General features: G+C 39.0%; 2 pseudogenes; one reads left to right on the top strand and one right to left on the bottom strand.

Moving 5' to 3' along the window:
- The window catches only part of LOC142617287 (zinc finger CCCH domain-containing protein 48-like), a 73,972-nt pseudogene that overhangs the window by 10,658 nt on the left and 42,224 nt on the right, over window positions 1-21,090 (top strand).
- Window positions 2,642-5,542, bottom strand: LOC142616126 (putative disease resistance protein RGA3; annotated as a pseudogene).

Raw genomic sequence — 21,090 nt, 5'->3', positions numbered from 1 at the left:
TCGATAGTACCAACATCACATTTGACAGTACTGTTGTCACATTTAATGGTTCCTTTATTTTTTTTTCTCACATTTGATGGTTCTATAATCACATTAGACAGTACCAACATCACATTTGACTCTACTTTTATCACATTCAGTAGTATCCTATTTTTTTTCTCTCTCAAATTTGACAGTTCCATTATTACATTGAGTAGTACCAACATCACTTAAAAACATACTTTTGTCACATTCGATGATTCTTTTTTTTTTTTCCTTACATTGGATTTCATAGTAAACTACAAGTTTATTTGGGATCCGCTTAATTTACAAAAACTGAAAAGTTTTTTGCTAAAAGTACTATAAATAAAGGTAAAAGTTAGTTGAAATAATATAATGGAACTCATGAATAATACCAAAAAGTGCAGTAGGACTCATAAATAGTAGCAAAAATAAACTGAATAGTAAAATAAGTTGGCAAAATTAATCATGCCAAACAGACACTACATTGCATTTCATAACATCTACATGCAAAACCTTTTCATTAAATCAACTCCACAGTTGCACATTTTAAGTACATGGTGTGGTAAACTTGAATAAATTTGTCCATTCTACAGTGACTTGAGCCATCTTTTTTCTCAAATCATTGGTTCACACTCCTTTTGACCCTTTACATCGCTTTAAGTGCCAAAGAAGCACTACCAAGTGACTCTTATAATTGTGGCAATTCTAATTCTTCATTGCCATGCCTAAGCCATCCAAAGAAACTTCCTCTGACTCTATTTTTAAATTCTGTTTATTGAATGCTTTGGGGCACAGAAAGAAACTTTTTTTTTCCTTCCTCTTTTTTTTTTTTTTTGGGTGAACCATGAGTGTTTCTTTGAATTGTATTACTATACAAAGTTATCCCGGCCAAATATTTGTGGAGATATGGGTTGTGCCTTTCAGACATTATTAGAAATTGGTGAATTGGTGTTCTTTATCAAAAGTGTCTGATTAACTAAAACTATAAATCTATAATTGATGGTGAAATGTTGTTCTTACAAATCTAATCTCATCCCAACTTAATGGGATAAGTTAGAAAAGATAAATTATTGAACTTGAAATGAATTGAGAGGGAGAGAGAGAGAGTTTTGCAATGAGTAATGTTACAGCCACAAACTACTTTATAACATTTTAAATTACAAACAGTTGATGTGGTTAATTTCATATTAATTTTCACTTAAGTTCACTATTAACATAATTTTTTTTCATGTACTAATAACCACTCATTACATCAACAATTTGAAAAAAAATTTGTAAAAATTTTTTTATCCTAGCATTACTCCTTTTTAATTATGAGTAACATTAAACTACAAATTTACAATACATACGTGTATTACATTATGAAATAAATTCAAATACATGATTGAATCAAACAGTATGACATAACAAATGTTGTCGTCTTAAAAAATAATTAAATTCAACATAATCATAGATTTAATTAAGAAACCTCACATTAAAAAATATAATAAAAACATTGTTACTTTTTTAATTATTAAATTCCACACACATATATTTAAATTTAATTAGATAGCCTACTTTTACATTGGGTTTTTACTTTAATTAGTTGCCTCAAATAAAAACGTGAGCTTTTTCTTAATTTTAAATAAAGTAATGTTAGGAAAAAGCTTGCCTTATTCGTTAAGGAACCCAAAAAAAAAAAAAAAAAAAAATTTCGAATTAATATAATAACAATGGTCGGAAGGGCAACTCTATTTCCACTATAAATAGACACCGCCACTCTTACTTTTCAGCTCTCTCTCTCTCTCTCTCTCTTACTTTTCAAAATTCAAACCCTAATTTTCTCTGTTTCCCATCGGCGATTTGAGATTGTTTCTGATTCAACGAAGATCTCAGCGGCTTGATTTTCAAAATCTCTTAGGTTTGCTATTGCGATTAGATTTAGATTTAGATTTAGGATTTCTTTAGCTATGATCACACCGACTTTTGTAATGATCGAATCTATTCTCAACCTTAGACAATGTTACCAAAGTAATTTACTTTCTCTAGGGTTTGCCCATGGATCGGCGATTAGGTTTTGGAAGTTTGTATTTTGTTATGTATTTGATAAGGGATTTTGGAATAATTGGATTGTTTTTTTCTGTAAGCTGTTATTGTTTGAAAGCCTCATTCTCAGAATTTCAAGATTCTTTAGGATTCCTAAAAAATTCATGTCTCTAGGGAATTTTCATGTTTTTTTGTTAGTGTACCGAAATCAAGAAAATGAGCAAGACCCATATACATATTAAACTGCAAATGAAATAGAAAGAGGTAGGTATTTGAATTTAGTTGTTTACTTTTAAATGCAAATGAGTTAAAATTTGGTGACTCTATTCATTTGATTAGTCTATCTAAAATTCCAACCTTTTACTTTAAAATTATTTGTGAAATTTTATTGAACCCATCAAGCAATTTTGGATACACCACAATACAGTTGAATCTAAGCAACAACAATAAACCTCGCTAACTCAAATTTTTAGGAGAATATGTTAAATTCGTCAATCTAGGTTATTAGTAATTTATTTTCCGTGGGAATTTTAACCAGAAAATGAGCATATTTAATTGATAGTATTTGTTTTCAAAATAAAAGAAGAAGAAGAAGAAGAAGAAGAAGAAGGAGTTACCACGGAAATGCAGTTAATTTGATGATTGGGATGTGAGAAATGTTGTGCCAGTACTCTCCTCGGCAACGTTTCTCGATAATTGGACAGAAAAGGATCTCCAATTCCTTCAATGGAGTTGTACGCAGGAAATTCCGCAACGACTTTAAGTTTTCACAGTTGCGAATTATCAACTTTTGAAGATGTGGCATTATAATAATACAGTCTTCGTCTTCTTTTCCTCCTTCTCTCATTCCTCCAATCCATTCTTCCCACTTGTACAAACCATCAAATTTGAGATATTTCAAATTTGGGAATATTTTTATGTCTTCTTTCTTGTTTTCAGATTCTATTCCCAAAAATTCAACTCCCACTTTTTTCGAACTCCTCACATCCTCTATAGTTAATGATTCGAGGCACAGAATCTTCCCCAATGGAGGCAAACTCATTAACTCTGTGGCGAAAGCAAGATAAAGCTCTTTCAAATTGGTTAAAGACGCCAACCAAATAGGAGACATTGTGCTGCCCTGGTACCAACAAATGCGTAACTTCTCCAAGTCTTGAGGTGGCTCTAACGCATTTAAAATTGATACTTTACTCTCAATTCTTCTATTATTTGGAGCTAAGGCAATCAGAATATCCTCTTTAAAAAATAGAGACAAATCACGAAGGTGAGTTAAATTTTTTAATTCTTCAAATTTACATCCTTCACTATCCTCATCACTTATGAGGACACCTTTTAATGTTCTAAGAGAAGTCAATCTTCCAATCCCTCTTGGAATCACTAAATTATATCCAATAAGAAGTCTTAAGTTAATTAATTTACCTATCCCCTGCGGTAATATTCTAGGCTGAGACATAGGATCACACTTAAGCTTCAAAAATTGTAAATTGCATAGATTACATATAATTTCAGGCAACACCCATTTGTTACGAGATGAAGGCATTTCGTACCCATGCAAATCAAGATATCTTAAATGTATTAAATTTCCTATTGTATCCGGAAGTTCCATTCTTAATTGCAAAGTTAATACTCGTAAATGGCTAAAATTCTGGACTAAATTGGACATGTTATAATCATTATGACTAAAAAAGATGACAGTGCGTAGATTTTTGGATCTATCAGTAGATGGAGGAAATAGGGATCTTGTTGAATATCCCAAATGGCGAGCTTCAGTAATTGACTGTGCAAAGTCATGCACTATATCATGCATTTTGTACCTCTTGAAAATATGTAAATATTCCCTGCATTCTTGGAAGAAAGAGCGAATGACTAAAATTTCAAAGTATTCTCGTGCCATGATTTCCACCTCCATATTTTCCTTTGACTCAACAAACCCGTGTGCTGTCCACGTATATACCAACTCATCAACATCAAAGAGATGGTCTTTCAGAAAGATAGCACAATATGAGAAACACCGTTTCAGTGGTGATGACAAATCAAAATAACTCAGTAACAATGGTGCAAAAAGACCTCTTTCAGCATCTTCTAATTCCCACAAATTGTTACTCAAAACATTCCTCCATTCTTCTCTACTTTTCTTAAAGCGCATGAGACTCCCCAGTGTCTTTGCAGCAAGGGGCAAACCTTTGCACTTCTTTGATATTTGTTTGCCAAAGTCTTCTAGTTGCTCACATTGCTGAGGATCCTTATCAAAAAAATGCTATTTTACTAAACACCAACCAACAATCTTCCTCAGACAAGTCCTCCAACTTGATCGTATTTGCACTTTCCATCATCTTCGCAACTTGGTCTTTACGTGTGGTGACTAGAATTCTACTACTTTGAGAACCACAATTTTTGAGTGCATCTCTGAATGGCTTCCACATTGCAAAGTCTTTAGTCCACACATCATCAAAGACAAGAAAAAACTTCTTTCCCCCAACTTTATCACAAATTCTATCTAGTAGACTTTGCAATGCAGTCAAGTTGGAGGATTGACATTCAATAGATTCAAGGATTTCTTTGGCAACCTTGCACTGATCGAAAGGATCCGAAACACAAACCCACACTTTTATCTCAAAATGAGTTTGCACCTCCTGATCATTGTAGGCTAATTGGGCAAGAGTAGTTTTTCCAATACCGCCCATGCCCACCAATGAGATTACATGGGGGTGTTTATCTTTTTCAATACCCTTGCCCAATAGGGTGCTCACTAGATCATTTTTAACCTTATCACGACCAAGAATTTCAGACACATCAACATAAGAAGTAGTTTTTGGTCTCTCAACTACTTCTTCAATGGGGCTACTCAATTCAAACCCGTACGTCTCCCTCTCTTTGTAAATCTCATCTAATTTTTCGTTAAGTTCTTGTATCTTATGAGCAATATCACGATGTGGTAAAAGATTAGGAACTGAGAAATTGAAGTTGGAGATGAGGGACCATATACCTTCCTCTTCTTAGCATTACTAGTTTCAGCTTTTTCTTTTTTTTTTTTCGAATTCTTTTTCTTGTTTCTCAATCTCTGCTTTGATCATGACAGTGTTCCACTCATCCAACGCGTCGTCGATCTCATACGATACACCTTGGAGCTTATCAAACCAAAGCTTCACAGCTTCCTCCTTCAGCTGCCTCTTCTCAGCATCATTGAGCACTGCCTGAATGGTACGGAATTTGGTTTGAAGCTTTTGGACTTCTTCCTTCACAGTTACAGTCAACTTGAACTCCGAAGAAATTAAAGAACCAAGCCGCTCCACGATAGCAGAAAGTAGAGCAACAGCCATACTTTGGAAATGGAAATTCGCTGGATAACACGAGATTGAAAAGTAGATGGTAACTCAGAATGGTTGATGGTTCAGGAGAAACGAAATAGTCTAGCTGCTCGAAGTACAATAATGAAGTTAAGGGCCCACATACTGAAAAGTCTGATAGCAGAGCCACATACTGATAAATTTGACTTTTAATCTCATGTTAATGGGCGGAGGCATGTACAAGGGAGGGGGGGATTTGAAAATTTTAAAGAATATATATATACACAATTATTTCTATGCGTAAGCCTAATTTAGTCTACAAAAATCAAAGTTGGCCCCTCTAAATTTTTGAATTAGTTCAACAATGCTCTTAAACAAAATAATTAGTTTAATAGTTATAGATATAACTTTATTTTTGGCAATTCTATTTTTGATGGTAAAATGTGCTTTTATTGTAGGGTTAAGTATTTGATAAAATTTGATATCAAACTTCCAACTGAATCTATCTTTTTCAACCCATTATGTGACAATTAACAAGTCATTAACTTATTAAAAACAATTTATGGATCAAAATACACATGAAATGTGTCTTTAGTTGCCATATAATGGGTTAAAATTTAGTTGTTTGATAAATATGTTTAGAGCCTATCTTATTCCTAATTTAGTTTTGGATCATTCATGTTTTTGAAAATTTCATTAATTCAATTGAAAGATTTTTTACTTACGTTAGCATAAAATTTGGTAATTTTTATTTAAAATGAAACATTTTAAGAATTTGACTACGAAAATGGAAAAAATGAATTTTATTTTATGAAAGATCGCCGTAAAAATAATTTTGATTGAAAATACTAAACTCTTTTTTTTTTTTTTTTGTGGACCTATTGGATGTGTGTATATATAAAACTTATCAAATAACAAAAGTGTGTGTATATATATGTGTGTATATATATGTCAATGTGTGTGGAAGTTGTCTTGATAAATATATTAGCGTCGTAATTTGGCCCCCCAAACAAAAATTGCTAGCTTCGCCCCTGCTCATATTAACCTTTTATTTTCACCATTAACAAATAAACTACTAGAAAATAAGCACAAAAACATTGGGAGATCATTTTACTTTTCATATTTTGGGATGTTACGAATTTCCTGAAATCCTTCCATTACTAATAAGGGATAGAAGCCAAATAAAAGTGGCTTAAAATGTCCCCAAAAAAAAAGTGGCTTAAAATGCAATTAGAATAAGTGTATGTTTGGTTAGAGTTTATAAGGTCAGTTATGTAAGTGCACAATTATACTCGGACCCAAAGACAAACGTGGGCTCAGGCCCAATGAGCCTTAAATAATAAGATTTGCAGAGTGTGGATTTGAAACCTAGTTTAGGGGTACTGGAAACTTGATAAGCAGGCTAAAATGCCACAATCTTTGCAAATGATAGACAAATATGACAAAGGATCCTCCTCGGACGTGAGCCGAAGACGATTTGTGTATTGCTTGTCTTTTATGCTAAAAATTACAGTTCTTAGTTCTTTTTCAGCTAACTGATTGATCCCCCCCTCCTTCTCTTTCCTCTTTTCTCTTCTTAAATACTTCTTCTTCTTCCCTCTTTCGTCCACGTGTCGCAAAAATCTTATCCTTAGATACTCTCCTCCCTTCTAGTTCCTTCTTGAAGTCCTTAAATAATAGCAGGAAAGTTGAATTCCACTGTTCAAGGGTCATTTCTCCATTAATGCGGCCAGGGAGGTAGGTGCAGGTCTTTAATGTGGAAGTGACAGGCTTTTCCTGAGATATTTCTCTCACATCGTTGCGTCTAGAGGGTACTTGGATCCCTCTCTTAACCAATATTTTTTCTAGAACTCTGCCTCTAATCTCCTTGGCAAATCCCAGGGTCATCGCGGGTCTGTCCGAGGGGACATTCGTCCTCGGACGGATCCTCAGACTTTCGCTCTGTGGGCCGACTTGTAATCCTAAAGGCTTTTAATTAAAAACGAACTGACACCCGTCAATAAAGCCCAAGGCCCAAATACTTACTCAGGTCCTTTTACTCCCCACAATAGCCCCTCAAAACTTTATTTTTCCTCATCCGAGGAGAAAAATAGAGTTTTGATCTGACCAGAATACCTCCCACACATTTCATACACCACCACGTGTGTAGAGGTCCTTTCGTTTCTTAGAAAATGCCATTTGGGGCTTCAAATCCCGGAACGCGCACATTTATGGCCGTAAGTTACACCCTGTTCCCCACGTTCAACGGTGAGATGAACATCTAATGGTTTAGGTCGCCCCCTGAAAATTTGAGCGGGACAAATCCAATTTCGAGGCCGCCTCCCGCACGTCGAAACGCTTGGAAACCTACGCCTTCATTCATTTCTTCAGAATTCAATCACATTAAAGTATCAATCATCGCCTTTTCTCTCCAGAAACCCGTGGAAACTCGCATAACCAAATCTCGTAAGTTCTTGCTTTCTTTACTCCTTTCTTCTCGGATTCTGTCCTCGGCTCCCTTCTTAACTACTTATCCTCTCAAAATTTGCCTTTTCTTTTCTCCTAGATGGGTAGGTTTATGTGCTTAGTAGATACCGCCGCTAGGATGGAAGGCTTTAGGGCCAAATACCAGATTTCCAGTGACATAGGCTTAGAATATTGCCCAGCAGAAGCCGTAGGTGGTTCTAGGAAAACGGGAGAGGTTATTATCCCTATGATTGCCTTCATAGAAGGTGGGATGACCCTCCCTATGAGAAGTGTAACTAGGGAATACCCTCGCAATCATAGGTTATGCCCAAACCAATGTACACCCAATGTATTTAGGGTCTTAGGAAGTGTCGACGCTCTAAATAAGCAGATGGGCTTGAACTTCACATGGCACAATGTTGCCTTCATGTACGAATGCCACAAACTTAAGAACGTAGGTTATTACATTAAGTCGCGGTCTAGTGTAGTTAGGTTGATTTCCTGTCTGCCTAAGTCCAACAAAGGCATGAAGGAAGACTACCTTATCGCCTCAGGCAACTGGCACGGCGGCCCTTACTGCCCAGTCGTATGGGGAGATCCAGGTGTGACTCCTTAGGAGTTAATTTCTCTACCCCATGATTCAATCTCAACACCTTTAAATGTTTTATTTCTTATTGTACGCTACTGCTTCCGATTTTTCGCATTCATTACAGATCTGACCATACTTGTCTTCTTGGGTGTCTTTTCTCGCAGATAAATAGCACGTGCGCCCATGCCTGAGCCATTGTAATGTAGCCGACCTAAACCGCGTTCTCCGTTCAGAAGTCTTTGTGAATGAAAACTTGCAAGTAAGAGCGGCTCATTTAATATTAGGATACGACCCCATATCCTCGGACTTCCAAGAGATAGAAAACGCGATTATCGCGGGGGACAGACGACGCAGGAGGATAAACGTAGCAAGGCCGCACTTTCTCACTAACCATGATATTCCTAACAAACCCAACACCATCTTGTACACGTGGCGTATTGCCGCAATCCCTCTCTCGGCGCACTCTCAGACGACCGCCGCCCTTGAGGACCAAGTGTCCTCGTCGCACTCGTTGGACGAGGAGATAGACCAGTTTTTGCTCGAGGACATCGAAAGACCCCGAGGAAACCCATTCATCGTACTCTTTGACGAGGAGGACGAGCCCGTCGAGGCCTCCGAGATAGCAGGCTTGATAGTTGCACGCCCCGACACCAGCTCCGATGAGGAAGAGATGGACGTGCTTAAAGGACTTATGCATAAGAGGGGCGAAAGAGTCACCAAAAAAGGAGTAGGGGGGTCTCAAGTTCCTCCGTCCTTGCCACCACCTCCTCCTCCAACCGATCCTAAGCCTCTCGTCGAGGAGCCCAGAAGAAGAGGAAGGGAGAGGCCGAAGAGGTTGGTGGTGAAAAGCAGAAGAAGCTAAAACAAGAGCAACAGCAAACCCAACAGTAGAAACTGGACAAAGGCAAGGGACGTGCTCTTTCAATAGAAAGCGGGGAGATAAGGGACCTGGCCGAAGTGCGCCGAGCACCGGCTACCTGGTCTCTCGAGCTGAAACTGGACGAGGCACCAATCTCTTGCCAGTCCAACATTAGGGCGTTCCAACAAGGCCATGCCCTCCACCTGGCCGATGCGTTGGAACGTCCCCTTCTTCTGCCCAAGGACATGGAGGCCTTGGAGAAAATGAGCCAGCCTTATCTGTTCCTTTCTTTGAAAGGGGACTTGGCCCTGGTAAGTTTCGAACCTTATCTTCAATTCTTTTTCATTGTATCTAACTGTTATGAGATATTTTTATGCGTCTGACCCCTTGGCATTCTGCTACAGGCCATCTAGGAAGTTTTTGCTGCCGAGAAGTTTGTGGAGGATTCTTGGAAAAGGGCTGGAATGGAACAGGAGATTTGAATGGAGACCAAGAAGTCCCTAGGCCAGGCCCTTGCAGAAAAAGATAAACTCACCTCTCAGCTGGCGAATCTAAAAAGAGAAAGAGACGGCGCCAAGGCTAGCTTGAGAACCATGAGGACCCAAGTGGAGGGGCAGTGCAAGCTTCTTCATCAAAAGGATGAAGAGCTATCCAAAGCTCAACAGGAGTGCTCTGACTTTGAGAAGGAGCTTGCGAAGATGAAGGACGAAGCTCGTACCTTCAAGGGTATGCTGGAGGCCACAAAGAAGGCTGCTTACAACGAAGGGGTGGCGGCCACAGAATACCAACTGACAGAAGAATTTGCGGCTCTGTGCCGAGAATACTGCCAGCAGGTTTGGGGGGAAGCCTTAACCGCAGCAAGGATTCCTTCAACTTCTGAGTTGAGGAAGCCCGAGAACACCTGGCTTCCCGTGGACATACAGGAGATAGAAGAGCCTCCTACTGTCACTCTTGCCCCTGAGACGACTCTTTCTGTGCTCCCTCCAACGATCCTAGAGCCCATTCCAGATCCTACAGAACCTACAAGTTCCAATAAAGAGAAGGAACAGGGTGGAGGTGCTGAGAAGGACCTAAGTTAAAGCATTGAGCCCATCATCCTTCCATCAACTACAGCAAACAAAGGAAAACAAGTCCTTTCTTCCTTTGAGATGGAGTTAAAAAGCACTAAGGCCACTAGTACTTCTCAGCAAGACCCCCCTCTAAAAGCTTAGGGCCGAACCTAGGACTTCGTTTTTCTTCGTAACTAAGGTTTTCCTTGTAATGTATATCAAAAACAATTAATAAAAATCTGTCTTGTTTGGTCTTTACTTGAATTGCATTTGTTTTATTTCTGTTTTTACCATAAGAGCTCTCATTAACACACAAAGAAGGAATGAATGGAACAACTAACTCCACTTCCAATAGCTAAACTATCATAACTTTAAACAATAGTAAACATGCTTAACTTGTGCTTTACAGATTACAACTTGAAAGCATAACCTATGCGACGCAATGATAACACTTAAAAAACTAACTTAGAATTCGACTTGAGGCATGAAGTAATCAAGAATACTTCATCAAAATCTCCATAATAACACGATATAGACTTTTGCCAGCCGCGCATATCAATGTGATACTTAGAATTTATAACTTGAGACGTTAATTTCGCCAAGATATAGGGTCCGAGGTCCTTATATTACCAACTTTCTGCTTGATGCTGAAGAATTTGTAACAAATCATAAGACCTCAATTTATACAAGATATGTGGTCCAAGGACTATCCCTGACCGAGTTTCTATACAATACTTAATAATATATCAATTAGAACACATCAATTTCCGCAAGGTATGTGGTCCGAGGACCATGCATTACCAAGTTTCTGTTTGATATTTTAGAACATATCAATTTCCACAAGGTATGTGATCCGAGGACCATGCATTACCAAGTTTCTGTTTGATATTTTAGAAGTTGTAATTTGTAAGCCCATATGCATTCATAATTTAAACCACGAACGACAAAAGTGCCTTTTATTAATAATAATACCTTCGAAGGTTGTTTACATTCCACGAGCGTTGTACAACTTTTTCATCTAGATCAACTAGTCAATATGACCCTATGCCTGCTACATAAATAATCCGATATGGTCCTTCCCAATTTGGTCCTAGCTTTCCCTAAGCTGGGTTTTTAGCGGTACCCACAACCTTTCTTAACACCAGATCCCGGGCGCTAGCGGCCTTAGCTTTACGTGGGCGTCATACCCTCGTTTAAGCTTCTGTTGATAATAAGCCATTTGGACCATAGCAGCTTCTCGCCGTTCCTCAACCAAATCAAGGCTTTTCTCCAGGAGGCCGTCATTATCTTCTAGACTAAAAGAACTCGTCCTTAGGGTTGGGAAACCAGATTCTAGAGGTATTACTGCCTCGGCCTCGTAGGTCATAGAGAACGGTGTTTCTCCAGTGGATCTACACAGTGTAGTTCGATACGTCCACAAAACATGTGGTAGTTCTTCTACCCATCTACCCTTCGCGTCATCCAGCCTCTTCTTGAGTCCACTGACTATCACCTTGTTAACGGCCTCAACCTGCCCGTTTCCCTGAGGATAAGCTGGGATAAAGTATTTGTTTGCGATGCCCATATCACTACAATACTTCGTAAAAGCTTTACTATCAAATTGAACGCCATTGTCCGAAATGAGTGTGCGTGGTACTCCAAACCTAGTGATGATATTCTTCCAAATGAACTTCTTGGAGTCGATGTCCCTAATATTTGCTAAAGGCTCAGCCTGGACCCACTTAGTGAAGTAGTCGGTTCCCACGAGTAGCCACCTCTTGTTTCCTACAGCCCTCGAAAACGGCCCTACTATGTCTAATCCCCATTGAGCGAAAGGCCAAGGACTGGACGGAGGATTAAGGACTCCCCCAGGCTGACGAATGTTAGGAGCAAACCTTTGGCACTGGTCATACTTTCTTGCATAGTCCTGAGCTTCCCTCCGCATATTGGGCCACCAATATCCCTGAGTCAGGGCCCTATGGGCTAAGGACCTTCCCCCGGTATGGCTTCCACTAATTCCCTCATGCAATTCTTCCAAAAGCGCCTCCGTTGATTCGGGGTGCACGCATAACAAGTATGGTCCGGAGAAGGAGCGTTTATACAGTTTCTGATCCTCGGACAATCAGAAATGCGGTGCCTTTCGACGGATCTTATCTGCCTCAGACTTGTCCTCGGGAAGAACGTCATTTTTCAAAAAAGATATTACAGGATCAATCCAACTAGGTCCAGGCCTTATCAGATGGATACGGGCTGCACAAGTAGTGGTAAGAGTTGGCTCTAGCAAATCTTCGACGAGGATTATCCTAGGCAAACGCTGAGCCGAGGATGTCGCTAAGGTAGCCAACGAATCTGCATGTGTATTTCCACTTCTAGAAACATGAGAAAGGATAAAGGAATCAAACTTAGATCGTAACCGTTTGACTTGGGTCAAGTATTCTTGCATTCTTGGATCCCTAGCCTCCATGGTCCCTGCCACGTGGCCGACCACTAATTGAGAATCCAAGAACATATGAACTTCCTTTCCGCCCATCCTATGTACCATGTTCATGCCGACCAAGACTAGTTCATACTCGACCTCATTATTGGTAGCTGAGAACGCCAATCTCAAAGATTTTTCAAAGACAATTCCCTCAGGGGATACCAGAACAAGTCCGACACTAGACCCTCTCTAGTTAGTTGCCCCATCAACGGACACTTTCCAAATCGGAGGTCCCATGTCCTTGATCATGCCAACTGATTTTTCATCCATGTGTGCTTCCTTCATAATTTCTTCCAACAATGGTTCAGCAAACTCCGCCACCAAATCTACGAGAACTTGGCCCTTTACCGAGGTATGTGGCATGTATTTGATATCAAAGGCTCCCAGAATAGTTCCCCATTTAGCCACCCTCCCCGAGTAGTCAGCACTGCACAACACTGACTTGAGAGGCAGTTGGGTCAAAACTACAACGGTGTGGGACTGGAAAGAGTGAGGAAGCTTCTGAGTGGCATGAACTACGGCTAGAAGTGCCTTTTCCAAAAGTAGGTAACACACCTCGGCTTCATTCAAAGATTTACTAACGTAGTAAACCGGTCTCTGCACCCCACCGTCGTTCCTTATGAAGACTAAGCTGACCGCGTGGACGGCCACTGCCATATATGCAAACAGGGTCTCATCTACCTCTGGCCGAGACATAATGGGTGGCTGGGAAAGATATTCCTTAAGTTGCTAGAAGGCCACAACGCAGTCCTCGAACCATTGGAACCCTTTCTATTTGTTCAATAGTTGGAAGAAAGGCCTGCACCTGTCAGCTGACCGAGAGATAAACCTGCTGAGAGCAGCAATCATTCCGGTCAACTTCTGAACTTCTTTTGGATTCCGAGGTGGTTATAAGCCTTGAATGGCCCTGACTTGTACTGGGTTCACTTCTATCCCTCTGTGGGTAACCATATAACCTAAGAACTTTCCAGAACCCATGCCAAAAGAATACTTTGAGGCGTTAAGGCGCAGCTTGTACTTTCTAAGTACTTGAAAGGTATCATCCAAATCTTTCACGTGTGAAGGTATTGTTTTACTCTTCACCACCATATCATCCACGTATATCTCAATAGTCTTTCTAAGTTGAAATTCAAACATTCTGGTCATCATCCTTTGGTAAGTAGCCCCAGCATTCTTTAATCTAAATGGCATAACCTTGTAGTGATAGTTCCCTGTTGGAGTAAGAAAAGCAGTCTTCTCCTGATCCTCCGCCGCCAATGGAATTTGATGATAACCCTGGAAGGCATCCAAAAAGCTCATCCGAGGATGTCCAGCCGTGGCATCCACAAGCTGATCGATGCGTGGCATAGGGAACGAGTCTTCTGGGCTAGCTTTGTTTAAATCTGTAAAGTCCACACATACTCTCCACTTTTGGTTCTTCTTTTTCACCATGACTGTATGTGCCAACCACTCTGAGTAGAAAATTTCCTTTATAGCCCCAGCCCTCTTGAGCTTGAGCACTTCCTTTTTAACAGCCTCAGAGTGCTCCTTGGAGGAACGCCGAGGTGGTTGCCTTCTAGGAACAATAGCAGGGTTGACATTCAAATGGTGACAAATGAAGCTTGGGTTTATCCCCGGAGCCTCATAGGGGTCCCAAGCAAAGACATCGATGTTGTCCTTCAAAAACTCCAACAACTTCATCTTCTCCTGGTACAGTAAACGTACGCCGACTTGAAAGAACCTTTCAGGATCATCTGCTATCAGAAACTTCTCTAGGTCTTCAGATGTGGCTTCCTCTGCTATCACTGCGTCGGGCGCATCCAGAGTTGTTAATTGCTACAAGTCAACAGCCGAGGCCGAGGACTCCGCTTCAGCCTGATGTAGTACTGCAGCCAATATGCATTGCCTGGCCACTGATTGGCTGCCCGAAATGTCTTCAATGTATTCCCCCGAAGGGAATTTTACTTTAACATGCAAGGTGGAGGAGACGGCTCCCAAAGCGTGCAGCCAGGGCCTAGCAAGGATGGCAGTGTACGGGGAATATACATCGACCACAATAAAATCCACCTCAACCGTTTCCGAGCCAGATTGCACGGGTAACCGAATCTGTCCCTTTGGTATAACGACCTTCCCTTCAAAACTTATCAACGACGAGTCGTAAGGAGTAAGATCCTCCAATTTCAACTTTAGCCCCTTAAATAAGTCAGGGTACATAATATCTGCCCCGCTGCCCTGGTCAATCATCACCTTTTTTACATCGTAATTCCCTATCCTCAGAGTGACCACCAGGGCGTCGTCATGGGGTTGGATGGTCCCAACATTATCCTCCTTTGAAAATCCCAAGACCGACACATTCACCTTTAACCTCTTCGACTTGGCGCCTGAATCCTCGGCCTGGATGTGTGAGACTGCCATCACTCTAGTTGGACATGAACCGGTCCTGCCAGGTGCAGCGAAGATCACATTTATCATTCCCAAGGACGGCCGAGATGAATTATTCTTCTAATTATTCAAGCCAGACTGACTGCCTTGCTCGTTAGGTTGGTACAGATGCTACTTCAACTTCCCCTCGCTAACGAGCTGCTCCAAGTGGTTCCAGAGGGTCTAACAATTCTCAGTGGTATGACCCACGTCCTGGTGGTACTGGCAAAACAGATTCTGATTCTGCTTCGCAGGGTCCCTCGCCATCTTGCTAGGCCATCTAAAGTAGGGTTCCTTACGAACCTTCTCTAACAGTTGGTGTACTAGCTCTCAGAATACAGTAATAACAGCCTGAGGAGTTACCGAGCCATGCTGCCCGGAGTAATCTCTCCTCGGCTTATTATTGTGATATCTGTCAGACCTGAAATCCCTTTTCTCCTGCGGGATAACCTTCGCCTTAACCTTACCCTTACCCTGCTATTGATCTTCTTCCACCCTCTTGTACTCATCAATGCGGTCCATGAGGCGACATACACTCCGTACGGGCTTTTTGGTTAGGGATTTTTTTAAATCATGGTCAGTGGGAAGGCCTACCTTAAAAGTATTAATCGCCATCTCGTCAAAATCTCCATCTATCTCATTAAACATCTCCCAATACCTGTCGGAGTACGCTTTCAACGTCTCACCCTCCCTCATGGCCATAGATAAAAGTGAATCCAACGGCCGAGGAACTCTACTGTATGTAATGAAGCGTGATGCGAATGCTCTAGTAAGTTCCCCAAACCAGCCGACGGACCCCGGCTTTAGGTCGTTGAACCATCTCATAGCTACAGGCCCCAAACTAGAAGGGAAGACTTTGCATATCAAGGTCTCATTGTGAGAATGCACCGCCATTCTCTGATTAAAGTAGCTCACATGTTCCACCGGGTCCGTCCGACCGTTATAAATGGTGAAGGTGGGCTGGGTGAACCTCCTAGGGAGCCTCCCGTTCTCAATCCTACGTGAGAATGGCGATTTGGAGAGTTGGTGTAAGGCCCGGCTCATAGCATCATTCCCCAAGCCCCTGAAGGGGAGCTTCTTGTGTCTGCGACCTGATAGGTCATCCTCTTCGCAAGAGGATGTTTTGCTGGGGGGCGACCATGACCTTGAACTGTAACTACTTCCCCGGGATTCCCCCGAAGAAGGATTAGATGGGGGTGAAGCACACCTTCGTCTGATGCGGTGCAGCTTCTTCTTAAGATTGTTAATCTCCTTCTGCATGGCCTTGGTATTATCTTCATAGGTGGCACTGCCTCCACCGCGAGAATGACTTGCTCTAGGATATTCAGTGTGAACGCTTCCCTCTCGATCCCTTTGGCGCTCAAGACGTTCGAAAAGATCCTCAGGTTGCGATCCTTGAGATTCTGCATGGTGCGAGCCTAAGCCTGCCATGATGTTCCAGTTCCTTCAACACTAGATTTCCTACAGACGGTACCAATTGTAAGTGCACAATTGTACCCAGACCCAAGGACAGACGTGGGCTCAGGCCCAATGAGCCTTAAACAATAAGATTTGTAGAGTGTGGATTTGAAACCTAGTTTAGGGGTACTGGAAACTTGATAAGCAGGCTAAAATGCCACAATCTTTGCAAATGATAGACAAATATGACAAGGGATCCTCCTTGGACGTGAGCCGAAGACGATTTGTATATTGCTTGTCTTTTATGCTAAAAATTACAATTCTTAGTTCTTTTTCAGCTAACTGATCGATTCCCCCCTCCTTCTCTTTCCTCTCTTCTCTTCTTAAATACTTCTTCTTCTTCCCTCTTTCGTCCACGTGTCACACAAATCTTATCCTTAGATACTCTCCTCCCTTCTACTACCTTCTTGAAGTCCTTAAATAATAGCAGAAAAGTTGAATTCCACTGTTCAGGGGTCATTTTTCCATTAATGCAGCCAGGGAGTTAGGTGCAGGGTCTTTAATGTGGAAGTGGCAGGCTTTTTCTGAGATATTTCTCTCACACCATTGCGTCTAGAGGGTACTTGGATCCCCCTCTTAACCAATAGTTTTTCCAGAACTCTGCCTCTAATCTCCTTGGCAAATCCCAGGATTATTGCGGGTCTGTCCGAGGGGACATTCGTCCTCGGACGGATCCTTGGACCTTCGCTCTGTGGGCCGACTTGTAATCCTAAAGGCCTTTAATAAAAAACGAACTGGCACCCGTCAATAAAGCCCAAGGCTCGAATACTTACTCAGGTCCTTTTACTCCCCACAAGTTATTTATTTATTTATTAAATATAAGTATATTACAATATATTTTCAACAAAAAACTAAATAGGTTGTTTCCAAATAAACACTAAGGGCTTGTTTGGATACTACTTATTATTGAAAACTGAAAACACTATAACAAAATAATTTTTAAATGTGTAAATAGTATTGTGAGACCCAGTCTAAAGTAAAATTTGTTGAATTTCGTACTTATGAGTCTTGTAAACAGTATACGGGACCCACAAAAAAAAAACGCAGACATGTATTTTTAAACGTAGATGCGTAATCCAAACCCATCCTAAAGCTTTGCCCCTTACTTGATAAAGATTAGAGACGTTAGCCCATATCCAGGTATATAGGAAAATGCATATGGATGTAAATTGTAAATTGAAGATTTGATCAATAAAATCTTGATGAATAACTTGTAACTTATATACTGGTAGTATAAGATCAGTTAGGTGTTCCAAACATCTCTTGCGCAAACCATAGTTAACATAACATAAAGAAATTGTTAATTCTCACATGAATTTTCAGATATATTATATATATAAAGAGATTGAAAGAGTATACCGTAACTGGTTGATGAAAGGAGAAACTAACTTGTGCCCTTTCACGTTCCTATGACATTTTGTAATATAAACTAGTCGCAAACTTACATGATGCGTAAGAAGAAATAATTATTTTGTAATTGTAATATAATGTATAATTTTTCTCTAAAATTTGTTAAAGATAATTTGTTCACCGTAAAAATTAATCAATTTCTATTCAGTCCAATTAGGCTTATGCTAGTCCCATTCAATCCAATAAGGTCTATTTTGGTCCTATTTGGTCCACTCGGCCAATTGTGGTCCTCTTCAGTCCATTTTGGAATAATTGGGCCTTAAGTTGATTTTTTTTTTTTTGTAGGTTGTCTTTCCAAGTTTAGCTCAAAAATACAATTAAAAAAAAAATTTGGGTTAAAAAATATGAAATTTTCTTATATTTAGGCTAAAATTTTTAGTTTTGAGTTGAAAAATACAAATAAAATAGACATTAGAAATTAGAAATATGAGCCTTAAAAATACAATAAAAATTAAATATTCTAAAGTTCTATTTGATCCACTTCCATCCTATTCAGTCCATTATGTTCTCTTCAGTCCACTTTGGTTAGATTCGGTCTACATTGGTCTTATTTGGTCCATTCTGTCCACTTCGGTCCTATTCTATCGACATTGGTCCTATTCAGTTCAATTCGGTCCTATTTGGTCATATATATTCCTATTTGGTCCATTATGCCCAATTTTTCCCTAATCTGTCCATTCGTTCTTATTCAGTCCCCTTTAATCCTTTTTGGTCCACATTAGTCCACTATGTTTTATTCTATCCACTTCGGTCTTATACGGTCCACTTCGGTCCTATACTGTCCACTTCAATTCTATTCGTTCCAATTTGGTCCACCTTGTTTCCATTTGATCCTATTTTGTCCATTTGGTCCACTTTATTTTATTTGGTCCAATTCGATCCCTTTGTGTCAACTATGTTCCATTCGGACCACTTTGATCCATTTTGGTCTACTTCGGTCCATTTTTGTGCACATACATATAGGGAAAAAACATGTTTGGGTTGAGAACACCTATTCTAAATCTAAATTTATTAAAAAATATATATATAAATCCCAAACTCGTAATATCTAAAATCTTAAGTGTGACATTTATTGTTATAATTTTGTTGACCCACCACTTTGGCTTAATTAAATTTAAGTGAAAGTTTTTCTAAATATGAAGGCTATGGATATACAAATCTAATTTTTAGGGCAGTAACTCATTTGTTTTAAAGTCATTATTTCTAAATGAATTGAATGTGGTTTGTTATACCTTCAAGCAATATATATAAATATATATATATATATATATATATATATATATATATATATATATGTATAATTTTTATTTAATTAAATTATTCAAATTGTTCACTTTCTCAAAATAAATTATTATGATAATCAAAATTTTATTTTCTAATTATATGTTAAGTTTTGGTTATCATACTGAATATGTATAATTTATTTTCTAAATTTTATTGTAGATAATTAGTTTTTCCTAAAAATTAAACAATTTCAGAAAGTAATTTCCATCACTCTATTTTTACAAATATATAATTTTTTCATTTTTTATTGATATTATTATTTTTTGAAATTTTCAATATTCTTCTAACTATTTTTATTATGCATTATATTTTCCAAGTTTCTTTTGGTACAATTAAAATTTTTAAGTTTCAAAGCTATTATTAAAATTTCTCATTCTCTTAAGGAGATTATTATGATAACTAAAACTTAGCATATAATTACAATTGATATTACTTAAATAATTAATAGTACTCTCAACCCAAACTTGTATTTTGCTATTCTTAAGTAGGTACACCGAATTGGGCAGAAGTGATTTGAAATAGACCAAGTGGTTCGAAGTGGACCAAATAAAATAAATTGGATTGAATGAGCTAAATTGAACTAAATAGACTGAAGTGGAACAAATTGGACCTAATTCACCAAATTGCACCGAATTGGACGGAATGGGCCAAAGTGGACGGAATGTGACGAAGTAGACCGAATGGACTGAAATATACGGAAGTGAACCAAATGAACCGAATTAGAATGAATTGTCCAAAGTAGACTGAACGAACCTAATTGAATTGAAATGGACAGAAATAGACCAAATTAGACCGAGGTAGACCTTGGATTGAGATAAACTAAACTACTAAAGTAGACTGAAACTGGACCGAATAGATGAAGTGGACTGAATGCCGATCTGTAATTAGCATAGTCAGGATTGTGTTATGATATAAACTCAAATTCTTACTTCCAAAATAATCAAGTATTAACTCAAAAAAATAGATTCTAAGCTAAGTAAAAGAAAAATGGAGACCCTTTTAATCTACGAGATAAGAAATCTGGGGCAGAAGCAAGAGCATTTGATAATGCTAGTTAGACTCTGCAAATTTTAATGTTCTTTGCTCGGGTCTTGTCCTAGCAACTTACTTCAATATTTACTTTTTTCACTGTTTTATTTCAGTGGAAGAGTTAGCTTGGAGGAAGAAGAAGAAGAAGATGGGATATATGGCGTTGTTTTAATAAAATATATGGTTTGGTTTTGTTAATCTGTTTTTTGTTTTTAATTGGTTCTTTGTGAATATTGTTTGATAGTGTTCAAGTCGAACTCTTACGAGATTCAATAAGATTTCAGGAACCCAAAACACAAGATGGAAACTAGAAAGTGTAAACAACCATTGCATAACTATTATTAATAACGAAGACTTTGTTATGCTATTGGGTGATTCGATCGTTGAACTCAACGTGATATAAAAAGTCTTACAAATAAGACCATCTGGTAAGATATTTTTCTCTAAAAAGAGAACTCTTTCCTAATATACACGCGCTCAATCTAGAAATATTCAGTTAGTCAATACACGTGAAGTCTTGTTGAGTTGCATTCCAACCTATATTTGTGTCCATTCCCACCAAGTCTTTTGGGTCCCTCCCTATCCCAAGTGGATACTGTTTTGTACTTCAAAAAAAGTAGATCCTTCTTTGTATTACCCTCCAGCTGCTACTCGGAGGAACTAACTAGCCAACCATATTTTGCTCTAAAATATTGGCAACATTAATATATTATTTACTTTTTTTTATATAGAATTTAATATATTATTTCAGAATGAGTTAGGATTGTCACTATGTCAAAACAATAATGCATCTT

The sequence above is a fragment of the Castanea sativa genome, chromosome 11 (genome assembly GCF_040712315.1).
Source record: "Castanea sativa cultivar Marrone di Chiusa Pesio chromosome 11, ASM4071231v1".
In the NCBI taxonomy this organism is placed as follows: Eukaryota; Viridiplantae; Streptophyta; class Magnoliopsida; order Fagales; family Fagaceae; genus Castanea; species Castanea sativa.
This window is presented reverse-complemented; position numbering and strand designations above follow the sequence as displayed.